This window comes from Oncorhynchus keta, unplaced genomic scaffold (assembly GCF_023373465.1).
Source record: "Oncorhynchus keta strain PuntledgeMale-10-30-2019 unplaced genomic scaffold, Oket_V2 Un_contig_3376_pilon_pilon, whole genome shotgun sequence".
Lineage (NCBI taxonomy): Eukaryota > Metazoa > Chordata > Actinopteri > Salmoniformes > Salmonidae > Oncorhynchus > Oncorhynchus keta.
Window position 1 is genome coordinate 365864 of NW_026287222.1, and position 17322 is coordinate 383185.

The window sequence follows — 17322 nt, forward strand, 5'->3', positions numbered from 1 at the left end:
CTGTGGGTTGAGTTTAATTGGAACTTTGTTCGACGAGAAAGAGAGTGACGGAGAGAATTGGCGGAGAAGTTTAGTGGCCTAATGGCCGTCTTCATTGAGCTGAGGATTTGAAAAGAAAATGGCCTCGCGTTTGTTCTTCTTTGTCCAGGTTCTGTCTGTCATTTTAGTGGCGTCAGTATGTAGAGGGGCCTATAGCGGATGTTGTGAAGTTGACATGAGGGCGATGAGGTTAACAGTGGAAAGAAACGTTTGCTAGCATCACATCAACGCAGAACAAAACGGTTCTCCATGTTTTCACATGCTTAGAGTGTTGCTATGGCTTTTGGCGTCAGTATTTCCCAGGGTTATTGTCATGAATACACAGGGAGTCAGGAAGCAGGTGCAGAACGAGAGTTTAATAACAATGATGAAAGGCAAATGAACTAAACAGGAGATGCATATTGAACATGAAAGCAAACCAATACTGCCTGATGACTGAGGCCACTGAGGGTTGAATAAAGGGAAGGTAATCAAGGTGATGAGGAAGTCCAGGTGTGCGTAATGATGGTTGCCAGGACTGGTGGTTAGTAGACCGGCAACATCGAGCGCCGGAGAGGAAGAGCAGCAGTAGGCGTGACACCTATTGGTTGGTACAGTTGAGGCTGACTTAGGACTTAACATTTTGTCCTGGCTTTAAATGATGGGTTTGTGTCACAAGAAAACAAATGTTTTTGGTCTGTATCACCTACCACTGTTTGGCTACCATTTGGTGAAAGCCATTACAACTTCAATATGCAGAAGCACGCATTGTAGCAAGTATTGTCGATGTCTATATCTGAAGAGAAAATGCTAACTTTTAACTGTGATTCTGTCAATAATTCTGACAGTGGCTTCTAAAGAGTGTTGTTGATTCAGTAATGTATTGGTATTCAAAGCACTCCCTCTTATAACGAGTTTGATGCCTTTGGGAGTCCAACAACTGCTGTCTTTCAAATGAGTATAAAAAAAGACTTCAATCTCTTTTATCTCAGATGTACTACGGTGGTGCTGCTGTCGATCAGTATTCTCTAAATACGAAAGTATTGCCTGATCATTCATGGTGGGACTTGGGAGTGGTACAGACAACATCTGAAAGTTGAACAAAATGTTAAAGCGAAACATCATCAAGAAGAATCACCAAGCATTTCCTGTACATGTCAGACTCAGCCCTCTACTGCTTATTGCTGAGTTTCTTGGGTAAAACACACTTCTCTTTTAGCCCACTTATCCCTCCATCCTCTTCTTACCCAATCCTGTGCTTCTCCTCAGAGCTCTGATGTCATTCCTTCATCCCTCCATCCTCTTCTTACCCAATCCTGTACTTCTCCTCAGAGCTCTGATGTCATTCCTTCATCCCTCCATCCTCTTCTTACCCAATCCTGTACTTCTCCTCAGAGCTCTGATGTCATTCCTTCATCCCTCCATCCTCTTCTTACCCAATCCTGTACTTCTCCTCAGAGCTCTGATGTCATTCCTTCATCCCTCCATCCTCTTCTTACCCAATCCTGTGCTTCTCCTCAGAGCTCTGATGTCATTCCTTCATCCCTCCATCCTCTTCTTACCCAATCCTGTACTTCTCCTCAGAGCTCTGATGTCATTCCTTCATCCCTCCATCCTCTTCTTACCCAATCCTGTGCTTCTCCTCAGAGCTCTGATGTCATTCCTTCATCCCTCCATCCTCTTCTTACCCAATCCTGTACTTCTCCTCAGAGCTCTGATGTCATTCCTTCATCCTCTTCTTAACCAATCCTGTACTTCTCCTCAGAGCTCTGATGTCATTCCTTCATCCCTCCATCCATCCCCGATCCCAAGTGGGTTTTACGCCACTGTCCCATCACATACGCATGGCCTCCATACATTTCTCTCAGAGTCTGTCTGTAGTACTTTAAATCCATTCCCCTCAGCGGAGGCAGAGACTGGACCCTCCAGTTGTAGAATCGATCCTGGTTTAATATAACTGGAAGGCCCGTTAGGTGAAGCTCAGTGGTCATTTACAGATCGGGATAATAAAGGGCCTCGCTTGGGACAACGTCGGCGTCGGGACTTCTCTGTCATCCAGCCATCTCTGTAGAGCTCTTATACTGTTTCTACCAGTACTTATAAAGATTCCAAAGATGGAGGACAGAGTATTGGTGTACTGGAACATAGGTTGCCAGTGAGCTAAGAAATGGCTCTGACAGGACATGGAAGAGAAGGTTTCAGTGTGTGGTTTTGTTACGGATATAAAGGACATATCATCTCATTCTTCCATCTTCTTGGATTTTTATACATTGTATAGTAAGCCATTTTGTTTCCTACGCTGGTGGATTTATATAAAGGGTTACGTCATGATAATCGCATCACTTATGTGGACATTTTCTGTCTTTAAATCATTATCTTCCAGGAAGTTATGCTGTTTCGCGATTTTCAGGGCAGGTTGTCTTCTAAGATTGGTCACAATTGTTACTCACACAATAGTCTTACTGGAATTGTTGCTGAAGGAGAGCATGTAAGTAAGTTGAAAAGTGCAAAACCATTACTGACCAGAACTGTCTGTCCCTTATGCACGACAGCAGAAAGCAGTATCACTGGTTGAAGTTTTGGATGATTCATGCCAAACCATTCAAAGAAATGGACCCGACTGCTTCAAAGAAGGCAAATCAGGCTACACGGTGCTGCTTTCTGTGGTTTACATTTATACGGTTTTAAATTCATACAGGCTTCAATATCTCTGCAGTGATGTTACTATAATGCATATTTTGAATGAATGTGAACATGAGATCCATGAACATTTGAAATGGGTGGCATATGGCTGTGTACCTGAGCTCTGGTTTAGTATGGCCGTGACCTGAGCTCTCTGGTTTAGTATGGCCGTTACCTGAGCTCTGGTTTAGTATGGCCGTGACCTGAGCTCTCTGGTTTAGTATGGCCGTTACCTGAGCTCTCTGGTTTAGTATGGCCGTTACCTGAGCTCTCTGGTTTAGTATGGCCGTGACCTGAGCTCTCTGGTTTAGTATGGCTGTGACCTGAGCTCTCTGGTTTAGTATGGCCGTGACCTGAGCTCTCTGGTTTAGTATGGCTGTGTACCTGAACTCTGGTTTAGTATGGCCGTTACCTGAGCTCTCTGGTTTAGTATGGCCGTTACCTGAGCTCTCTGGTTTAGTATGGCCGTTACCTGAGCTCTCTGGTTTAGTATGGCCGTGTACCTGAGCTCTCTGGTTTAGTTTGACTGTGTACCTGAGCTCTCTGGTTTAGTATGGCTGTGTACCTGAGCTCTCTGGTTTAGTATGGCTGTGTACCTGAGCTCTCTGGTTTAGTATGGCCGTGTACCTGAGCTCTCTGGTTTAGTATGGCTGTGTACCTGAGCTCTCTGGTTTAGTATGGCCGTGTACCTGAGCTCTCTGGTTTAGTATGGCCGTTACCTGAGCTCTCTGGTTTAGTATGGCCGTGTACCTGAGCTCTCTGGTTTAGTATGGCTGTGTACCTGAGCTCTGGTTTAGTATGGCTGTGTACCTGAGCTCTCTGGTTTAGTATGGCCGTGACCTGAGCTTTCTGGTTTAGTATGGCTGTGTACCTGAGCTCTGGTTTAGTATGGCCTGGACCTGAGCTCTCTGGTTTAGTATGGCTGTGTACCTGAGCTCTCTGGTTTAGTTTGGCTGTGTACCTGAGCTTTCTGGTTTAGTATGGCTGTGTACCTGAGCTCTCTGGTTTAGTATGGCTGTGTACCTGAGATCTCTGGTTTAGTATGGCTGTGTACCTGAGCTCTCTGGTTTAGTATGGCCGTGACCTGAGCTTTCTGGTTTAGTATGGCTGTGTACCTGAGCTCTGGTTTAGTATGGCCTGGACCTGAGCTCTCTGGTTTAGTATGGCTGTGTACCTGAGCTCTCTGGTTTAGTTTGGCTGTGTACCTGAGCTTTCTGGTTTAGTATGGCTGTGTACCTGAGCTCTCTGGTTTAGTATGGCTGTGTACCTGAGATCTCTGGTTTAGTATGGCTGTGTACCTGAGCTCTCTGGTTTAGTATGGCCGTGACCTGTATTTGTCTAGCGTCCCTTTATGTGAGTACACTACAGCATCTGCCAGGAGGTCTGGACTTTATGGCACAGGCTGAGGGAATGGTTAGGTGGGGACTGAAATCTGTTTAGTTACACTTTTTTTTTAAGGAACAACTTGTTGTAGGGTAGAACTTCACAGGCCAACTTCAAACCTGTGACACAAATTAAACATAACGAGAACGAAAATAAGAGCATGAAAGTTTCATGTCTTGTAATAAAGTTTTTAAAATGGCATAGCAGAAATCCTTAGGCAGTTTCAGAAGGCTGGTTTTAAAGACAGGGAAGGGTGGCAGGGAAGATCAGTGCGCCGGCGTTTGATAACAATATTTTCCCCTCCCCAGTTCTGTTGTTCTCACTGGGGGGGAGACTTGGTGCACTGCTGGGAGCCTCGCCAGCTGATTTGGTGGCTTGTTAGAAATGATTACTTTATAATTACCTTCGACGCGTTGTGTGCGAGCCTCGTGAGCAGCGTTCTATTATACTGTATTAGTCGTAATGAACCAGTCCATATGCTAGCAATCTGCTTGTGAGACAAGACAGTGGGAAACGGACACCGGTTCGCCTCTTTTCTCAGACGTCTCCAGCTCCAACTGAGCCTCCTGAAGATGATGAGAAGAAAAGGTTTGGGGAAGGTGGGGGGCAGCAGACATGTCCGCTGAGACGCGATTCGCCAGCTTTCAAAAGAGACGTTATTTCATTCGCTCAAAGTTTCAGCAGTGGATTTATAGGCTACATGCATAAGAATGCTATGATGTTTCATCTGCTAACTCCGTTGAATGAGGGTTTCCCCTAGTTTCCAACCTAACTGCAGTAGAGTGAAGGAGCAAAGCACTCTGAAAGTACCATGCTCATACACAACCTGCACTCTGCGATCAGATGGTGTATCTATCTATCTACTGTGTGTGGGACTAGAGGCAGTAAACGCACTTACAGCGCCATGTCTCTATTGTCGGTAATTAATCATGCAAATGAGCTTTTGTAGGTACCCTTGGGACGGCCAGATTTGAAGTTTACATTAAAATGTGAGTTAGCTCCACATGCTAGATTATGATAGTGGAGCCAACTTTATTTCTTCCGCCCTTCTGCCTCAGGATCTACGGCGGCTATTTTGTTGTTACCCATGACGGTTGGCATTAGTGTAGCAATTTCTCAAAGTCACAGTACTGTAAAGTTGATATAGACAGACTACTGGCAAAGTGTTCAATGGACTGTTTTAATGCCTAACTGTTTGATGTAATTGTTCATAGGCCTACAATCTTAGTTTTTGGGAGTGGAGGATGGTATTTTCATAATATTTACTAGATGTTAAAGGTCCAATGCAGCGGTTTTTATCCAAATATCAAATAGATTCTGAGTAGCGATTAAGTACCGTACTGTGATTGTTTTTAAGTAAAATTGTCAAAAAGACAATTAGCAAAGAGCAAAAGTGGTCTGAGTGGGGAGGGGAAAACTAGCTGTTATTGGCAGAGAGGTTTGTAACTCTCTTTCTTATTGGTCTATTAACCAATTTACCACCCAATGATGTCACCTGGCACGCCAAAACTCCATCCAACCAACACAGGCTGAAATTTCAGACAGTTTTTTTCAAACAGCTCTCAAACTAAAATGAGTTAATATTTAATAATAATTTTCAGAATTTCACAGAATAGTTCCAACCTCATAGTGTGGAAGTATATATAAAACACAGAAAAATCACATTTTCGACTGCACTGGGCCTTTAATCAGTTGATGTCAGTTTGGTTCTTCTCCTTCATGCCCCAGGGATTAATTTCCTATATATATATCATTCTCATTGTATCAGTTCAACCATTGGCTGCACAGTTTGGTCTCATCCTTACAGAGTGAACACACCTAGGCTTCTGCACAATAAACATCCCCTACCCAGCCCATACTGAAGCCCATAATAAACATCCCCTACCCAGCCCATACTGAACATCCCCTACCCAGCCCATACTGAAGCCCATACTGAACATCCCCTACCCAGCCCATACTGAAGCCCATACTGAACATCCCCTACCCAGCCCATACTGAAGCCCATACTGAACATCCCCTACCCAGCCCATACTGAACATCCCCTACCCAGCCCATACTGAACATCCCCTACCCAGCCCATACTGAAGCCCATACTGAACATCCCTTACATTGGCCCATACTGAACATCCCCTACCCAGCCCATACTGAACATCCCCTACCCAGCCCATACTGAAGCCCATACTGAACATCCCCTACCCAGCCCACACTGAAGCCCATACTGAACATCCCCTACCCAGCCCCTACTGAACATCCCCTACCCAGCCCATACTGAAGCTCATAATAAACATCCCCTACCCAGCCCATACTGAACATCCCCTACCCAGCCCATACTGAAGCCCATACTGAAGCCCATACTGAACATCCCCTTCCCAGCCCATACTGAAGCCCATACTGAACATCCCCAACCCAGCCCATACTGAAGCCCATACTGAACATCCCCAACCCAGCCCATACTGAAGCCCATACTGAACATCCCCTACCCAGCCCATACTGAAGCCCATACTGAACATCCCCAGCCCATACTGAAGCCCATACTGAACATCCCCTACCCAGCCCATACTGAAGCCCATACTGAACATCCCCTACCCAGCCCATACTGAAGCCCATACTGAACATCCCCTACCCAGCCCATACTGAAGCCCATACTGAACATCCCCTACCCAGCCCATACTGAACATCCCCTACCCAGCCCATACTGACCCAGCCCATACTGAAGCCCATACTGAACATCCCCTACCCAGCCCATACTGTAGCCCATACTGAACATCCCCTACCCAGCCCATACTGAACATCCCCTACCCAGCCCATACTGAAGCCCATACTGAACATCCCCTACCCAGCCCATACTGAAGCCCATAATAAACATCCCCTACCCAGCCCATACTGAACATCCCCTACCCAGCCCATACTGAAGCCCATACTGAACATCCCCTACCCAGCCTATACTGAAGCCCATACTGAACATCCCCTACCCAGCCCATACTGAAGCCCATACTGAACATCCTCTACCCAGCCCATACTGAACATCCCCTACCCAGCCCATACCGAAGCCCATACTGAACATCCCCTACCCAGCCCATACTGAAGCCCATACTGAACATCCTCTACCCAGCCCAGCATCAGTACAGCATCGGCGACGTACATGGCGTCTTTACTAGCGTCAGATGCAGCCTCGCTTTAATCACTGTATCCAGGCTTTAACTGTTATGGGGCTTCATGTCAGCCGCCACCGCTTCCTCAAAACATGACAAGAACATGCTCCGGAAGGCAAGCGTCGTTGACAGCGTGGGCCAGGGGAGCAGGGGCCGTGTGCAAACATCACACAATGAATATTTTATTGGACGTTTAAAAGGGGCGGCGACAGGCGGTTAAACTGTTGTCTGGCAGTCGGTGTTTACCTTAACGATACTTCGATCTGATCTTGACTATTAGTGAAGATCATGACGCAGCTTAGTGCCCGTTTAGTGTACTAGGGTCTTAGATGTCCAAACTAGAAAACAACCACTCACCTCCTAATGTAAGGCCATACTGTTAGTATATTATATGATGTTGGTATCATCTGTTCAGCTTCCTCTGAATACTCTAAATATTCTAGACCTTCCACCCATAATGTCAATGATGTCATAATCTCAATGACATGGTTTCTCTCACACACAGACAATCTACACATAAAATATCTACGTATACTGTATCCATAAAACGTATACATGTAAATATATACATATTTACAGTCCAGGTCAAAAGTTTTAGAACACCAACTCATTCAAGGGCTTTTCTTTATTTGTACTATTTTCTACATTGTAGAATAATAGGGAAGACATCAAAACCATGCAATAACACATAAGGAGTCATGTGGTAACTAAAAAAGTCTTACACAAATAAAGATATATTTTATATTTCAGATTCTTCAAAGTAGCCACCCTTTGCCTTACTTTTTTGCCCCACTGTATATATAATATGCACCAGCCGGGCAACAAGCATGTTTCCAGCCTACCTACCACTATTTCAAATGCAAATACCACTGTATATATAATATGCACCAGCCGGGCAACAAGCATGTTGCCAGCCTACCTACCACTATTTCAAATGCAAATACCACTGTATATATAATATGCACCAGCCGGGCAACAAGCATGTTTCCAGCCTACCTACCACTATTTCAAATGCAAATACCACTGTATATATAATATGCACCAGCCGGGCAACAAGCATGTTGCCAGCCTACCTACCACTATTTCAAATGCAAATACCACTGTATATATAATATGCACCAGCCGGGCAACAAGCCTGTTGCCAGCCTACCTACCACTATTTCAAATGCAAATACCACTGTATATATAATATGCACCAGCCGGGCAACAAGCATGTTGCCAGCCTACCTACCACTATTTCAAATGCAAATACCACTTGTGCATTCGACAAACAAACAACCTGTTGACCAGCCACAAACAATGTCCCATTGTACAGTATGTCACATAATACATCTCCATATATGGTCTTCTTCCTGGCTATTACATATTTATGTATACATTGGAAGGTTTTATTCCGTGGTACATAATATGCAATGGACAGCGAGGCGAGTTTGGCACCCGAGCGGGTTTGACATTCAAACAGATCTGAAGCACAGAGACCAGGCAGACTCAGCTGGCGGTTTACATCTCTTTAAACCTAGGGCTCTTCTAGCAGCCACTCAGAACTGCCAGACCCAGATGTTGGGTGTATAGCCGGCCGTGGCTGACGGCCAAGTGCTGTGCGATGGTGGCTAGGTGAGAAAGGGATGGAGAGGGAGGGAGGGGAGCAGGGGTAGAGGGGAGAGATATAAGCATGTGAGGTGGTGATAGAGAGCGGGGGGGATGGGGGGGCGAAGGATGAGAGAAGGGGGAGAAAAGACAGTTAGGATGAGGAAGACTGAGAGACTATGAGAGCGAGGGGGAGAGGGAGGATGTGGAAGAGAGAGATTAGATGAGTGAGAGAAGAGAGAGAGAGAGACGCTGGCTCAGTGTGCTACAAGGACAGATGCTGCGTTTGAATGTATCACCAGTGAACAGAGCTTTATACGGTTGTGTTCTGTTTTACAGCAGGTGGTTGGGTTTACAAGAGCACAGAAAATAGAGCGCAGTCTTACAATCGATTACTAGTGCCAGTTTAAAATACAGATACATAGCTATGCTATTTATACATTATTAACACTGGAGGCTACTAATTGGGACTTTTGCACAGAGATGAAGGCGTCCACATGTAATTACCGGATAATAAAATGGCATGATAGTAATGTGTGTGTGTGTGTGTGTGTGTGTATTTTTGTGCGAGTGAGCAAACGTGTGTATGCTGTGAGTATGTGCATGCATGTGTGTGAGTGTATCCGTATATAGCTTCCGTCCCTCTCCTCACCCCAACCTGGGCTCGAACTAGGAACCCTCTGCACACATCAACCACAGTCACTCACGGAGCATCGTTACCCATCTCACCACAAAAGCCACGGCCCTTGCAGAGCAAGGGGAACCACTCTAGGTCTCAGAGCGAGTGACGTCACCGACTGAAACACTATTAGCGCACACCACCGCTGACCAGCTAGCCATTTCACATCGGCCACACGTGCATTCATGTGTAAATGCGTGGGTGTTCCAGTCCATGTGTTAGCATGTGACACTGCTCTCATATGTTGTCATCCTTGAGCCAGCATAATCCCAACCACTACACAGTACCCACCAGTCCTCTCATCCAGCAGACAGGACACCTACCAGTCCCCTGTACCCCACCATGTCCTCTCATCCAGCAGACAGGACACCCACCAGTCCCCTGTACCCCACCATGTCCTCTCATCCAGGAGACAGGACACCCACCAGTCCCCTGTACCCCACCATGTCCTCTCATCCAGGAGACAGGACACCCACCAGTCCCCTGTACCCCACCATGTCCTCTCATCCAGGAGACAGGACACCCACCAGTCCCCTGTACCCCACCATGTCCTCTCATCCAGCAGGCAGGACACCCACCAGTCACCTGTACCCCACCATGTCCTCTCATCCAGGAGACAGGACACCTACCAGTCCCCTGTACCCCACCATGTCCTCTCATCCAGGAGACAGGACACCCACCAGTCACCTGTACCCCACCATGTCCTCTCATCCAGGAGACAGGACACCCACCAGTCCCCTGTACCCCATCATGTCCTCTCATCCAGCAGGCAGGACACCCACCAGTCCCCTGTACCCCACCATGTCCTCTCATCCAGGAGACAGGACACCCACCAGTCCCTGTACCCCACCATGTCCTCTCATCCAGCAGGCAGGACACCCACCAGTCCCCTGTACCCCACCATGTCCTCTCATCCAGGAGACAGGACACCCACCAGTCCCCTGTACCCCACCATGTCCTCTCATCCAGGAGACAGGACACCTACCAGTCCCCTGTACCCCACCATGTCATCCCCAGTCCCCTGTACCCCACCATGTCCTCTCATCCAGGAGACAGGCACCCACCAGTCCCCTGACCATGTCCTCTCATCCAGGAGACAGGACACCCACCAGTCCCACCCCACCATGTCCTCTCATCCAGGAGACAGGACACCCACCAGTCCCCTGTACCCCACCATGTCCTCTCATCCAGGAGACAGGACACCTACCAGTCCCCTGTACCCCACCATGTCCTCTCATCCAGCAGGCAGGACACCCACCAGTCCCCTGTACCCCACCATGTCCTCTCATCCAGGAGACAGGACACCCACCAGTCCCCTGTACCCCACCATGTCCTCTCATCCAGGAGACAGGACACCTACCAGTCCCCTGTACCCCACCATGTCCTCTCATCCAGCAGGCAGGACACCCACCAGTCCCCTGTACCCCACCATGTCCTCTCATCCAGGAGACAGGACACCCACCAGTCCCCTGTACCCCACCATGTCCTCTCATCCAGCAGGCAGGACACCCACCAGTCCCCTGTACCCCACCATGTCCTCTCATCCAGCAGGCAGGACACCTACCAGTCCCTGTACCCCACCATGTCCTCTCATCCAGCAGGCAGGACACCCACCAGTCCCCTGTACCCCACCATGTCCTCTCATCCAGCAGGCAGGACACCCACCAGTCCCCTGTACCCCACCATGTCCTCTCATCCAGCAGGCAGGACACCCACCAGTCCCCTGTACCCCACCATGTCCTCTCATCCAGCAGACAGGACACCCACCAGTCCCCTGTACCCCACCATGTCCTCTCATCCAGCAGGCAGGACACCCACCAGTCCCCTGTACCCCACCATGTCCTCTCATCCTGGGTTCTTAGTATTCATGGCCATAATGCTGCCTCCCTGGGGAGGGAGAGAGAGGTAATACCTGCTACTCCCTATCCTCTCCTCCACTGTTCATTCCATCCCTCTATCCTCCACGCTTCCCTAGTCACTGTCCTTATCCTCCCTCCCTTCTCTTCACACTTTCATCCCTCTATCCTACACACTTCCCTAGTCACTGTCCTTATCCTCCCTCCCTTCTCTTCATACTTTCATCCCTCTATCCTACACACTTCCCTAGTCACTGTCCTTATCCTCCCTCCCTTCTCTTCACACTTTCATCCCTCTATCCTACACACTTCCCTAGTCACTGTCCTTATCCTCCCTCCCTTCTCTTCACACTTTCATCCCTCTATCCTCCACGCTTCCCTAGTCACTGTCCTTATCCTCCCTCCCTTCTCTTCACACTTTCATCCCTCTATCCTCCACGCTTCCCTAGTCACTGTCCTTATCCTCCCTCCCTTCTCTTCACACTTTCATCCCTCTATCCTACACGCTTCCCTAGTCACTGTCCTTATCCTCCCTCCCTTCTCTTCACACTTTCATCCCTCTATCCTCCACGCTTCCCTAGTCACTGTCCTTATCCTCCCTTCCTTCTCTTCACACTTTCATCCCTCTATCCTCCACGCTTCCCTAGTCACTGTCCTTATCCTCCCTCCCTTCTCTTCACACTTTCATCCCTCTATCCTACACGCTTCCCTAGTCACTGTCCTTATCCTCCCTCCCTTCTCTTCACACTTTCATCCCTCTATCCTACACACTTCCCTAGTCACTGTCCTTATCCTCCCTTCCTTCTCTTCATACTTTCATCCCTCTATCCTCCACGCTTCCCTAGTCACTGTCCTTATCCTCCCTTCCTTCTCTTCACACTTTCATCCCTCTATCCTACACGCTTCCCTAGTCACTGTCCTTATCCTCCCTTCCTTCTCTTCACACTTTCATCCCTCTATCCTACACACTTCCCTAGTCACTGTCCTTATCCTCCCTTCCTTCTCTTCACACTTTCATCCCTCTATCCTACACACTTCCCTAGTCACTGTACCCATCTTCCCCTCTTGCCTTCCATCCCTCACTCCACTCCTCCCTAATAAGCGCCCCCAATCCTCCCCTCCATCCCTCTATTTCTCTTCAACCTCCCCTCGATCCCTCTTTTTCTCTTCAATCCATCCCTCCATCCTCTCCTAGTTCCCCCCCTCCCTTCCTTCCCCCAGGCAGCCTCTGTCACCTGGGCAGCAGCTGGAGCGAGGCGGCTCCCCTTTCTGTGCCCACTGTGCCCGTGCCAGGCTCACAGCCTCTGGCAGGAGGTGGCAGTGATGCCAGGTGAGCCATTAACACAGCCACCCTCCAGGCATGTAGCCCTCACATCCAAGTGTGAGTGTGTGTGAGTGTGTGTCTGCGTTTCCAGGTAATGCCCACACATTGAGGACCACACACACACAAACACACACACACAAACACACACACACAAACACACACACAGCACATACACTTAAATGCAATCACACGTGTTCACTCTCCAACCAACACATGCAAGGACACACACTCGCAGTCATACAAGCTGGTAAAAAGGATGTTGTTGCCAAGACACATCCACTAATCCAGGCCTTTGGATGTGCAGTACTTAAGGTCCAGCTGGTGTCAACAGGATACAACGTGTATCGTTGAAGAGGTTGAGACTGAGACAGGTAGGGTGCATTGGCTTCAGTGAGAGTTGATACACTCAGTGACCATGTAGTGTGTGTGTGGCCTGCAGGTCAAGAAGTGTGTGTGGGCTCTGTTGGCTTGTCTTCCCTTGCCGGTCTAGCAGGCATGAGGCTGAGGGGTCTCTTTATCTCTTTATCTCTCTCTTTATCTCTCTATCTCTCTCTTTATCTCTCTCTTTATCTCTCTCTCTCTCTCTCTCTCTCTCTCTTTCTCTCTCTCTCCCCTTTAAAAGGGATGGACATCTTCCAGGATCCTTTTCAGCTACTCAGTCAATTCTCTTCCTCCCTGTGTGTATTTCTGAGGCTAGAGCGAGATAGAGAAATGAAGGATTGAATTCCTGTCTCTCCCACTAACCCTCTGTACTACTGTATAGTCTGGGGTTCTGTCTGTCTGTCTGTCTGTCTGTCTGTCTGTCTGTCTGCAGCACATGGAGCTGGTTAGGGGTTAGGTGGCTCTTTCAGTGTTACAACCGTTTGTCTGTCTGTCTTGCCAGCTGCTGCTTTCTATGCAGCGTGATTCTATTCAAATGGCTTCCTCCTCCTCCTCCCCTCCTTCAGAAAATGTAGAGGCAACAGACACACACACACTGTCACTTTCAGTCACATTTTCCTCCCTTCTCCTGTGCCTATGGTGTTGAAGGACTGCCTGATGCGTTAATGAGTATGAATTCCAAAGGTTTTAGAATGGACAATTCCACCACTTATTTACATAATATCCAGTTAACCACAGGAAGCATATTGGGCGGCCATTCAAAAGGTTTATCACTGTTAAGACCTCTTAGTAGAATGGCGTAGCCTAAGGATTTGGAACGAGCCTCTTTCTATGATCGTGACGGATGGCCATTGATCGTCATATGTTGTATTGTCAAACCGCCATTATATTTATCCAGGGTTTGTTTCGTTTTAGTTGTTGAAGAAGAGCAATGAATGAGATGCAATCATTCAAGTTTTCATTTGACTTATGCATCCTTATTGAACTGTTAGGGTAACTAGTGTCACACTTGGATAAGGTGTGTGTGTGTGTGTGTGTGTGTGTGTGTGTGTGTGTGTGTGTGTGTGTGTGTGTGTGTGTGTGTGTGTGTGTGTGTGTGTGTGTGTGTGTGTGTGTGTGTGTGTGTGTGTGTGTGTGTGTGTGTGTGTGTGTGTGTGTGTGTGTGTGTGTGTGTACTATAAGACATTGATTTAAGTGTACAGCTGGGGATGTGAGACGTCCAACAATGCAGTTAGAAACGCGTGAACTCAGACAAGATCAATAGCTCAGCCTAATCAATCTTAGTCTCTCCTGCTTTCTTCCTCTCTTTGCTCTCTCTCTCTCTCTCTCTCTCTCTCTCTCTCTCTCTCTCTCTCTCTCTCTCTCTCTCTCTCTCTCTCTCTCTCTCTCTTCCTCTCTCTCTCTCTCTCTCTCTTCCTCTCTCTCTCTCTCTCTCTCTCTCTCTCTCTTCCTCTCTCTCTCTATGGTTTATCCAGACATCTCCATTTTGGATAGATAATTCTTTGTGTTTGTTTAGAGATTTCCAATTTTCCCAGAAGTAGTTAGATTATATGGATTCTTCAATTACATTGAGCTGATGTCTGACCTGCTGTTCCTTCGTTTTCCGTAGTGTATTTCTGTATTGTTTTAGTGATTCCCCTTAGTGAAGGTGTAGGCTCAGGTCTTCTGGAACTATGTTTTTGGTTGGATGGGTTTCTCAATTTCTTTCCTAGGTTTTTGCATTCTTCATCAAACCATTTGTCATTGTTACTTCTTAGGTTGTCTGCTTGACATTTTTAGATTTGATGTTTTGGCTATTTTCAAAGAGAGGGTTAGGTCTGCTCTATACCAAATTAGGATACCCCCTGAGTCTCTTCCCTGTTTCAGGGAGTGGGACTACCAGCTCTCTGTAACCTAGAGAGCAACCAGTGGGTCCATCTCCTCTACACCATGTTTCTTGTAGGTTGACAATGTCTGTATTTACGATTTCTTGGATGAAGTCTGCGTTCCTGCTCTTTAGGCCAAAGGCAGATGACCTCATACCTTGTATATTCCAGGATGAGATTGTAAAAGCTTTGTGTTCCATAGGGTTTAGTGTTTTTTTTGTGTGGTTTAGGCCCGATCATCACATTAGGTGTGAGCAGAGTATATTGAGCAGCTGATACATACCTCTTTGGTTGCAGGATAGGGCTAAGGCAGGTGTAATAGTGGGGGTTGGGCCTGTTGTTCTGCTCGTGGCCTGGCTATACAGTACCAGTCAAAAGTTTGGACACACCTACTCATTCAAGGGTTTTTCTTTATTTTTTCCTATTTTCATCTTTGTAAAATAATAGCATGAAAACTATGAAATAACACACATGTGTCAGGACCCGGTTAGGAACCCGGGTCTCCGGAGTGAGAAACAGTCACTTAACCAACTGAGCCACGAATAGTTGGCAGAACCCAGAAGATGAGGCAGACACAGCAGTACTTGAGACGGTGTATTTAATGAAGTAAAAAGTGAAGTTCTTCAGGAAAACATGTAACTCCACAACCTCAAAAGGAATTCCACAAGAACAAAGGTAATCCTCCAAGACAAAAAGGTAAATCCACAAGGTGGAAGGTAAAGCACAAAAAGCCTAAAAAAATACTCAAAAACAAACAAACAAGAACAAAAAACAGAATTCCACAAGAGAGACCACCGGGATCAACAAGAGTTCACAGAGTACTAGGGCTGGGTGCTAACATACAAACACAGAGCAAAGAACTGAGGAAAACAAAGGGTTTAAATACAATCAGGGGAAACGAGGCACAGGTGCAAATAATAATGGGGATCAAGGGAAAACAAAAGGTCAAAAGGCACAATGGGGGCATCTAGTGACCAAAAACCGGAACAACCCTGGCCAAATCCTGACAACATGGAATCATGTAGTAACCAAAAAAAGTGTTAAACAAATTCAAATATATTTTAGATTCTTCAAAGTAGTCACCCTTTGCCTTATTGACAGCTTTGCACACTCTTGGCATTCTCTCAACCACCTGGAACGCTTTTCCAACCGTCTTGAAGGAGGTCCCACATATGCTGAGCACCTGTTGGCTGCTTTTCCCTCACTCTGCGGTCCGACTCATCCTAAATTATCTCAATTGGGTTGAGGTCGGTTGACTGTGGAGACCAGGTCATCTGATGCAGCACTCCATCACTCTCCTTCTTGGTCAAATGGCCCTTACACAGCTTGGAGGTGTGTTGGGTCATTGTCCTGTTGAACAACAAATGATAGTCTGACTAAGTGCTCACTGCAGTATGCTGTGGTAGTCATGCTGGTTAATTGTGCTTTGAATTCTAAATAAATCACTGACAGTGTCACCAGCAAAGCACCTCCACACCATCACACCTCCTCCTCCATGCTTCACGGTGGGAACCACACATGCAGAGATCATCCGTTCACCTACTCCGCGTCTCACAAAGACACAGCAGTTGGAACCAAAAATCTCAAATTTGGACTAATCAGACCAAAGGACAGATTTCCACCCATTGTGGTGTTGAGGTTCTGGTATTGGTCTGAGCTGGGCTGTTCTGCTGGCTTGTCTGGGGGGGTATTCTGCTCCCTGTCACACCTCAGCTTTCTGACCTCGTCCTTCAGTGCTATGTGTGCCTCTTTAAGTTCTCTCACCTCAGTCCGTAGAACAGCCAGCTCTCTCAGACAGCCGTCCATCTCCACCTTCTGCCCTCCGGGTCTTGTTAGGGGGGTGTTGTTGTGCTGGTCTGTTTTGTGGGTTTGGTCTGTCTGGATTGTGTGGATTAGTTCTCTGAGCTCTACCATGTCTCTCCAGCTCTGTGAATTTTTCCCTCTAAATGATGGAGGAGCAGTGCAGTTGTGGGACCTCGGTTTGTTCAGTGCTGGTGGCGGTGACTATCGTTGTCTGCAGGACATTTTGAAGAGGTGTGATCGGACTCACTCAGGATGGGGGAGACATCACAGAGAGAGAGAGATCTTTTCCTGCTGTGCTCTCTCTTTGATCCGGAAAAAGTCCTGCTGGAACTGCGTGAGGAAGCCCTGCACCATTACTGTCCCAGACTAGTACACGTTGACAGAGGTTGTTTCAATTTCCTCAATGTCTAGTATTCTGAGTTTCCACCCTGGGCCAATACCCTTCTCTCTTGACATAGGGGTAGTGTGCTCTTATAGCACTGTGCCATGCCAGGGGATAGTCTGTGTTAATATAGCACCGTGCCATGCCAGGGGATGGTCTGTGTTAATATAGCACCGTGCCAGGGGATGGTCTGTGTTAATATAGCACCGT

At 47.3% G+C, this 17322-nt stretch overlaps 1 protein-coding gene across 2 annotated transcripts in view; it reads left to right on the forward strand.

Annotated features, from left to right (window-relative positions):
- Positions 1-17322, forward strand: part of LOC127923913 (zeta-sarcoglycan) — a 369996-nt gene that overhangs the window by 185101 nt on the left and 167573 nt on the right. Inside the window, exon 1 of one of the 2 annotated variants that reach the window (XM_052508122.1) lies at positions 11287-11406. The exons of the other annotated variant lie outside the window; for it this stretch is intronic. The gene's annotated coding sequence lies outside the window, so the exon portion shown is untranslated. Of the gene's footprint in view, positions 1-11286; positions 11407-17322 lie in introns of those variants that run through there. 2 annotated transcript variants of the gene reach the window in all.